This window comes from Pteronotus mesoamericanus, unplaced genomic scaffold (assembly GCF_021234165.1).
Source record: "Pteronotus mesoamericanus isolate MK-2021 breed Mesoamerican mustached bat unplaced genomic scaffold, CSHL_Meso_final scaffold_167, whole genome shotgun sequence".
Lineage (NCBI taxonomy): Eukaryota > Metazoa > Chordata > Mammalia > Chiroptera > Mormoopidae > Pteronotus > Pteronotus mesoamericanus.
Window position 1 is genome coordinate 1456249 of NW_026555308.1, and position 8488 is coordinate 1464736.

The 8488-nt window shown below is 39.5% G+C and overlaps 1 pseudogene; it reads right to left on the bottom strand.

The window, feature by feature from the left end:
* Nucleotides 1–3904: 3904 nt before the first annotated feature.
* LOC129083272 (transmembrane protein 179B-like) lies at nucleotides 3905–4504 on the bottom strand (annotated as a pseudogene).
* Nucleotides 4505–8488: the final 3984 nt, after the last annotated feature.

An 8488-nucleotide genomic window follows, 5' to 3' on the forward strand; every position in this document is an offset into this window, starting at 1 on the left:
TGAGCACAGCAGCAAGGTTTCCCATCCCTAAGGTTTATAGTTCAAATTCACATCACCTGATTGTCAAAACAAAAACAAAAACAAAACCCCTTTTAACTATGGAGTGAGACTTGGACGCCAGATGCAAATGTAAATCTTCTCTGGAGAAACATCACATCATTCTGTATCTCAAAGGAAGAGCCATTGCAAATGTATCACAGCCAATGAGCACACACACTAGGAAATAAAGTACCAAGGGTGATAGTAAGTATTAACAACAGACAGCAAAAAATAAAACCAGAAAGATTGCAGATAATAGAATTATTAGTTTCACATTATAAAATAACTTTTCTCTAGATTTAAAGAAATAAATGACAACCTCAAAGTGTTTGTAGATAGCATGTCACTATAAAGAGCAGATTTGAAAAAAGAAGAACCAAATAAAACAGCTAGAAATGAAAAATAAAATAATTAAATTTAAAAATTCAGCTGAAGCTAAAACTAATGAACTGGAAGACAGATCTGAAGAAAAGTTTCAGAATGTAACATGAAGAGAGATAAAAAGACGAAATATGGAAGAGAGGTTGAGAGACACGGCCTGGTTTATCCACAAACCTTTGAAAACTTGCTTTTAACCTTTTTTCGGGGAGGAGAGGTGAATAACTTTTACTTGAAAGATAATTTATCCCACTATTAAGGTGTGGCTCTTCTGGGGTCTCTTCCGAATGCCTCAAGTCACCAAGGGTTCTCCACACTGACTGGTCAGAACTCAAATGCCTCCTGGTTCTGTGTGGATTCTGGGCACCATATAGCTCATACCTTCCTGGTCACCTTAGGCAGTGATATGTCTTAGTATTCATTAAAGGGACCCTCTGTGCAGATTTCTACAGCTATTTCTTTATATAACCTTCTCCTCTTTGGAACTCTGTCCTGCAACTTTAAACCACTTCAGACTCTTTGAACTCTAATCTCTATCAATTCAGCCACAGATCTGTGTTTGTCTTGGGATTCCCCTTCCTGGTCTAAGGTCTGAAATGTGCTTTCAGACAGAAAGCCAGGACAATCAGTAGCCATCTCATTTGTTTTTCATTTCTTAAGAATCATAATGCTGTGCTATTTATTGTCCATTATCTAAAAAACATTTTTTTGTTCAGTTTTCTTGTTATTTTCAGTATGAGGGTAAATACAGTCTCTATTACTCCATCATGGCCATAAGCCTGAATTATAGACTCTTTTTTTAAACACAAGAAATTGGCTTACAGAGATTGTGCCATAATGAGGGGATTGGGGGCCTGTGCTAGGCAAATGACTCTTCATCATTTAAGCTTTAGTGTCATTAGAATTTTCTTTTACCATATGCATGCTCTCTTTTTAAAATCTAGTTAGTAAAAATTTCTCAGAATATTCAGGGATGTTTGAGAAAATATTGCCACTCCAAAACAAAACCAGACCCCTATGAAAAGGAAGCAATGAAAGAAACAGAAAAAAGACTTAGAAATTAAAAGTGATTATCAAAATAACTTTCATGGAAATAATAGAATGGCTATGTTTGAGGTCCGATTAGTGATCCAGAAGATAAAGTCAGGCAAGCCTATGAGAATGTAAAGCAAAAGGACAAAGAAATGGAAAATATGAAAGGAAATGAATGTCATGTCTGGAAGTCCCACTTTCATCTACTAGGATTTCTAGAAGGAAGAACAAGAGACAAATGAAAGGAGGAAAACCAAGCAATAAAGAAAAGATTTCTGAAAGAAATTTGTGTTTTCAGATTGAACCAAATAAGCAGGCAAACAAAAAAGGGCAAACCTGAATAGGTATTAATGATATTTCTTTTTCTATTTTTAAAAAACTTATTGATTTTAGAAAGAGAGAAAGTGCGGGGGGAGAGAGAGAGAGAGAGAGAGAGAGACATCCATTTGTTGCTCCACCCATCTATGCACTCACTGGGTGATTCTTGTATGTGCCCTGACCTGGGATGGAACCTTCAACCTTGGTGCATCAGGACAATGCTCCAATCAACTGAGCTACCTGGTTAGGGCTTAATGACATTTCTGAACCCAGGGATCAAAAAATAGAATTTCTACAAGCTTTTAGGGAAGAAAAACTTGTTACTAACAAAGAATCATACATTACACTCAACAAAACTGCATGCTAAGTTATGTTGTAGTGCCTTTGACATTCTTAGGAAGAATTATCTTCAGGAAGGATTCAATCTTCAGTCAAATATGAATGCAGTTGACTGTAGAAATTGTTTCTCCCATCAAATTATCTAAATTTTTTCATAATTTTATTTCCCACTTTAGGTTGTTATGATCATGAAGAGAAGGCTGATATGGAACAATAGCTAATTTCCTCATTAACATAGACAAGTATTGTGTTCCATCTATTGTAGCCCTTAGTGTAATCTAACTAAGGACTAGAATACAAGACCTTTCAGAAATGCGAAGAGATTTAGATCATTATCATTTACTTTGTATTCCCACTGCCTAACGTAGCTCTGGGCATCTTGTATGTGCTCATATGTTTGTAGAATGAATGTGTTAAGTGAAAGAGATCTGCCACCCCTTAGCTGAGAAGCTGCAATTGTATGTCACCTTAAATAGAAAGGGGTTAGTTGGACGGCATTTGCTTTCCTGCCAGCATTTCACTAATTGTAGTTTTCTCTCTGTTAGTTCTAGGCTATTCTTCAGTGCCTTCTTTTGAATGTTACATAATTCAGGATCTCAAAGCTTTCTATGTATTGACTGGAATTGTTTTTGATCATAGATTCAATGACAGCAAGGAACTCTTGTCACTTGAGGTAAGAACATCTTTTCTATAACAATTTGATTATCTTACCCAGTTTTGAGCATGAGTTCATTAAGGAATCTTGCTACCTGGGCTGCCCCTCTGGTTTTCTCTGTGTCAGCTTTGTCAGCTGGCTGCTGCCTTATATCTAGAAAAGGTAAGAGAGCACTACTGATTTCACATCTTGCAACCTGTATGTTGAGGTCCACTCCAGTTCTTGGAGAATCAGAGAAGGCTTGTTTGGAGCAAGCCTCTATTCCTAAGAGTACAGAACTGCATCTGTTCAATTGCTTCATTACAGAAGGAAACCCAACAAAAGACTCCACAGAACTGAATCCCAGCTATGCAAATCACTAGCTGTGTAACTTTGTGATAGCAACTAATATTTCTGGGCCACAGTTTCTTTATCAGTGTAGTGGGATTAATAGAAATTCCTAACTCATAGAGTTGTTGTGAGGATGAAATGAATTTATGCCTGTAAAGTGCTTAGAACAGAGCCTGGAACAGAGGTATTTTCCAGAAGGATTAGTTAGTGTTGTCATTATTACTAATCTCACAGACTTCAGATATAGTTTGTTTGCTTGCTTGCTTGCTTGCTTGCTTGTTTGAGGCAAAGGCAGTGTTTTAAACATAGGATTGTTTGGTTTCTGTTTGGGGATCGGAAAATCACTAATGTACAGTTTTCTTTTGTTCTATACAGTCTACCGAATGATTTTTTAAAGATTTAATTTCTTAATTTTTGTTTTTTTAGAGAGAGGGGAAGGGAGGAAGAAAGAGAGGAAGAGAAACAGATGTGTGAGAGAAACAGATTGGTTCCCTTTCTCATGCCCCCAACTGGGGACCTAGCTTGCAACCCAGGTATGTGTCCTGACAAAGAATTGAATCTGTGGACTTTTGGTTTGTGGGATGATGCCTAATCCACTGGGCCACATCAGTCAGGTCCCTAATGATTTTTTTTTTTTTGAAGGAAGAAAGTAATACAAAATTTTGGTACAAAAAACAGCTGTAGGAAGAAAGGGAGGATGCTTCCATCAACGAGGGAAAACTGAGGCTCCTAGCATAAGCTGAGAGGGAGAGAGAGGATTGCGGTACTCGGGCACAGAGTCTTTGGCTGTAGGAGGCACTCTTTGGTTACTCTTCAGGAATAGGAAAGGCATGGCCCAATTAAAGCATATGTCTCAGAGCTCCACTTAAGTTCCCCCCCTCTTCAGAGGCTTGTATGGGGTGGCTTCAAACTTCCATTGCACAAATTGGAGCAGCAAGAAAACACCACACAAAACCAGATTCACTCAAGAAGAGTTTTCAGCATTGTGTAGGTTGGAGTAAAACTGTAGAGCAGTTCCAGGGGGTGTCCACGGAATTTTCTGAGCTTCAGAGCAGCTATTTCAGAGAGATGATGAAGTTGTAGAAAGAACTGGTGCCAAACTGGTGCCAAACTGAAGGGCATAGGCAGCCCCTAAGACCAGGGAGATCGCTGTTGCACTGAGGTGTCCATTGCAACACACAGCTCTATCTGGCCTGTCGGGGAGTCCTCGATGCAGCTGCTGTAGACCCAGGAGAGCTGAAGCAGGAGACAGTAGAGGGCCAGGGGTCCAGAGGCCCCAGCGACAAAGTAGCAGAGGTAGGGGACTGAGGGTCAGAACAAGGCCAGGGAGGAGCAATTCAGGGCAGCCACACCATACAGGGAACAGCTGCCACTGAAGGAGCCCTGGAATTTGTTAGAACTTGCATGGGATATTGATAGATGGAGACAGGCATGTTAATAAAATAACCAACATTTTTCAAGCACTTGCTAATGCCAGGTCCATCCCAGGAACCATCTCATTTGGTCATAGATTGCCTGTGAGGTAGGTGCTGTTAACATCATTTCCATTTTACTGATAAAGAAACTGAGGCAAGAAGGTTAAGTGAATTGCTCAAAGTGCCATGGCTATACAGTAGGAGGTTTGGAGTTTGAATCTAGATGTGTTGGCTCCAGAGCCCTTGCTCAGAACCATTCTGCAGCACTCCCTTCCTGAAGGGGGCTCATAGCCCCTCCTCTTTTTTCCTAGGAGGGTCACAGCAGAGCTCAGGGAACACCACTGCTGCTGTGTTCTCCCCAGAAGGACATCTTCTGGTGTAGATACCTTTCTTTTAGTCACAGCTGTTGTCAAGCAAGTATATCTTTGCTCTGTCCCATGCCTATTCTGAGTTGCAGGATCTCATGACAAAATTTGTTTTCTTGTTATTCTTCCTAGGTTAAGTATCACTTGCACTTTAGCTGCTTTCAGAAGAATTATTTATCCTCAGGACTCTTATTTCATCTAGATGACTTAGAAGGCTGGAGCATAGACCTTCTTTATCCTCCTAATTCACACCAAGAATCCCAGGATTTTGAATGTCCTGATGGGGGATACCCTGGTGAGGAAGCCTATGTATGTTACCCTGAGCACAGCCATTTTGTCCTGCTGCACATATTTGTGATGCAATATTTGTTGTTTCTACTGTTTGAATACTTGCCAAACTAACATTTCAAAAAAGGTCGTAGGAGTTACATTTGTAAAAGTGGTGGGGCGTGGGAGGGAGGTAGAAGTGGGTCTAGGGAGAATAAATGGTGATGGAAGGAGACTTCATTTGAGGTGGTAAACACACAATACAATATACAGATGATGTATTATAGAATTGTACCTGAAACCTATATAATTTTAATAACCAATGTCACCCCAATAAATTCAATAAAAGAAAAAAATCATAACCCAACTATTAAAAAAAAGTGACATCCAGTAAAATGCTTATATTCTAGAGTACATTAAACCAGCAGTTCTGCACTTCATTGTGTTGTAAGGGTATTGAACTATTTGAGGGAACAATTCCAATAATTTATAGGAACAAGCATTATGTCTCTTCTTTATCTTACTGTATGTATTAACTTTTCTGTTTATAAAAATGTACATATGGAGGAGAATCAAGATGGTGGAGGAGTGAGTGGAGTCACACTGACCTCCTCCTAGGACCAATCTGGAATTACCACTAAATTGTCGAGACATCACCTGGAGCAAACAACTGAATAATAGCAAGAGAGGAGCCTTATAACTTCTGACAGACAGAAGAATCAGCTTTAGCACAACCTAACTGGTAAGGAGTGCGGTAGAGACTCGAGAAGGCGGACGGGGCACCCACAGGTGGCAGCACCAGAAGGATATTGAAATGGCCAGCTGGATCCCAAGAAGAGCAGGGTCTAAACCGTAAGTGGGGATCTTCAGCCTATAGCACCAGAGCCCAAAAAGTACACAGATAACAGTCAGCTGCAAAAAGGGCAAGGTTGCTCTCTGCCAGAGATGGGCAGCTGAAGACGCAAACAGCCGTTTAAAGGGCCAACGCATAAATTTTTATTTGCAGCCACCTACCCTGGTCTCCGGCAAAGGTGGGGGCAGAGTGGGCTAGAGACGCTGGAGGAGAGGCTGGGGAAGGAGGCTTTGGGTAGAGAATGGAGAGAGTAGCCAGCGGGATCCAGGTGCTCACTCATCTGCCATATAGAAGCAGCCATCTTCCTCAGGCAGACCACTCCCTTGAGCAGCAACAGCATGAGAGGACCAAATGGCCCCACTCCAAGGAGGGCCTTGGCCCTGGCCCGGTAGTGCTAAAACCTGACTTCTGAGTTCAGAGTGGCAGCCATAGATAGTAGATCCCTGGCTAAAGGGAGTGCAGAGTGGTCTAGAGATACTTGAGGAGAGACTGGAGATGGAGGCTTTGGGGAGAGAATGGAAAGAGTAGCTGGCAGGATCCAGCTGCTGACTCCTCCCCCATATGTCAGCAGCCATTTTGTTCAGACAGACCACTCCCCTGAGCAGCTGTAACATGAGAGGACCCAACCACCCCACCTCCAGGAGGGACTCTGCCCCGCCCTGTAGTGTGTCTAAGCTGGCCTGCTGAATGCAGAGTGACTAGATTAACAACTGAAGGAGACAGCCACGGACAATAGATTCCTGAAAGTCTCAAACAAACTGTTCAAATAATAATATCCGTACAATAGGGATACCAGAAGGAGAAGAGGAGCAAAGGATAGAGAACCTGTTTGCAAAAGTAATGGTGGAAAACTTCCCCAACTGGAGGAGAGAAAAAGTCACACGAATCTGGGAAGCACAGAGGGTCCCACTCAAGACGAACCCAATTAGGCCCACTCCAAGACACACCATCATTAAAATGGCAAATATCAAGACAAACAGAGAATCCTAAAGGAAGCAAGGGAGAAGAAGGTAGTAACATATAAGGGAGCCCTGATACAGCTAGCAGCTGAGTTCTCAACAGAAACACTACAAGTCAGAAAGGAATGGCAAGAAATATTCCAAGGAATGAAAAGCAAAGACCTGCAACCAAGACTGCTCTACCCAGCAAGGCTCTCAATTAAAATGGAAGGTGAAATAAGGAGTTTCCCAGATAAAAGTTTAAAAGAATACACCTTCACCAAACCAGCATTGCAAAATATGCTAAAGGAACTGCTTTAAGAAGATGAGGAAAAAGAGTCTATGAATACCCAGTTCCTTTCACAGTCACCAATACTTGATATTACCAATCTTTTTAATACTTATCAATCTGATTGTGACAATGATGTTATTTTAATTGTTACTTTACTATTTGTTGAAACTAAACCTGTTTTTGTATATTTCTTGCCTATTCTTATTGTTTTTAAAAAGCTTTAAATGACTTTTTGGTATTCTTTATCCAGTTTTTAAATAAATGTTTGTAGAATTTTTTCCTTAAAAATAAAACTATTAATCCTTTTTTAGATGTGTTGCAAATACTTTCCTATTCTATTACTTGTCCTTTAACTTTTTTTATATGCCTATTACTATATAGTCTTAAATGTTTAATATAGTCATATTGTCAAAATTTTACTTTATAGCTTCTGGGTTTGAACATTTTACTTCAGGGTAAGAAAAATATTATTTTATATTTTCTCCTAAATCTCCTTAGATTTTACACAATGATTTTTAACTCACCTGAATATTTTTTGCATATGTGTGAAATAGGGCTCTATATTTGTTTTATTTCAAGTAATGGTGGTCCATGCACCATTATTTGTTGAATAAGCTTTATTTTCCCCATAGATTTGAAATATCAATTTAATCATATATTACATTGTTAGACAGATATATATATATACATTTGTTTCTAGAATGCTCATTTTATTTTTTTGATCTACTTGATTATTTCTGTGCTGGAGTCATGTTGTTTTAATTGCTCATACTTTATAATGGATTTAAATTTTTAAAATATTTTACAATGGATTCAGACATTTAAAAAAATAAATAAATAAAATCAATCTGCATTTAAAAAAAGAAAGAAAGAAGGAAAGAAAGAAAGAAAGAAAGAAAGAAAGAAAGAAAGAAAGAAAGAAAGAAAGAAATCTTATCTTTTGTGACAACATGGATGGAACTGGAGAATATTATGCTAAGTGAAATGAGCCAGTCGTTGAAAGACAAATACCATATGATCTCACCTATAAATGGAATCCATTCAAGAAAATAAACTAAAGAACAAAATAAACCATAGGCATGGAAACATGGAGCAGACTGAAAGTGACCAGAGGGGATGGGGAAGGAGGACAATGGTGGAAAGAAGGGGAAGGGACTAGACAAAGAACATGTATGAATGACCCATGGACATGGACAACAGAGTGGGAATTGACGGTGGGAGAGGGGGTCAGGGTGGGATGGGTAGAGGAGGGCAAAGAGGAAAAATT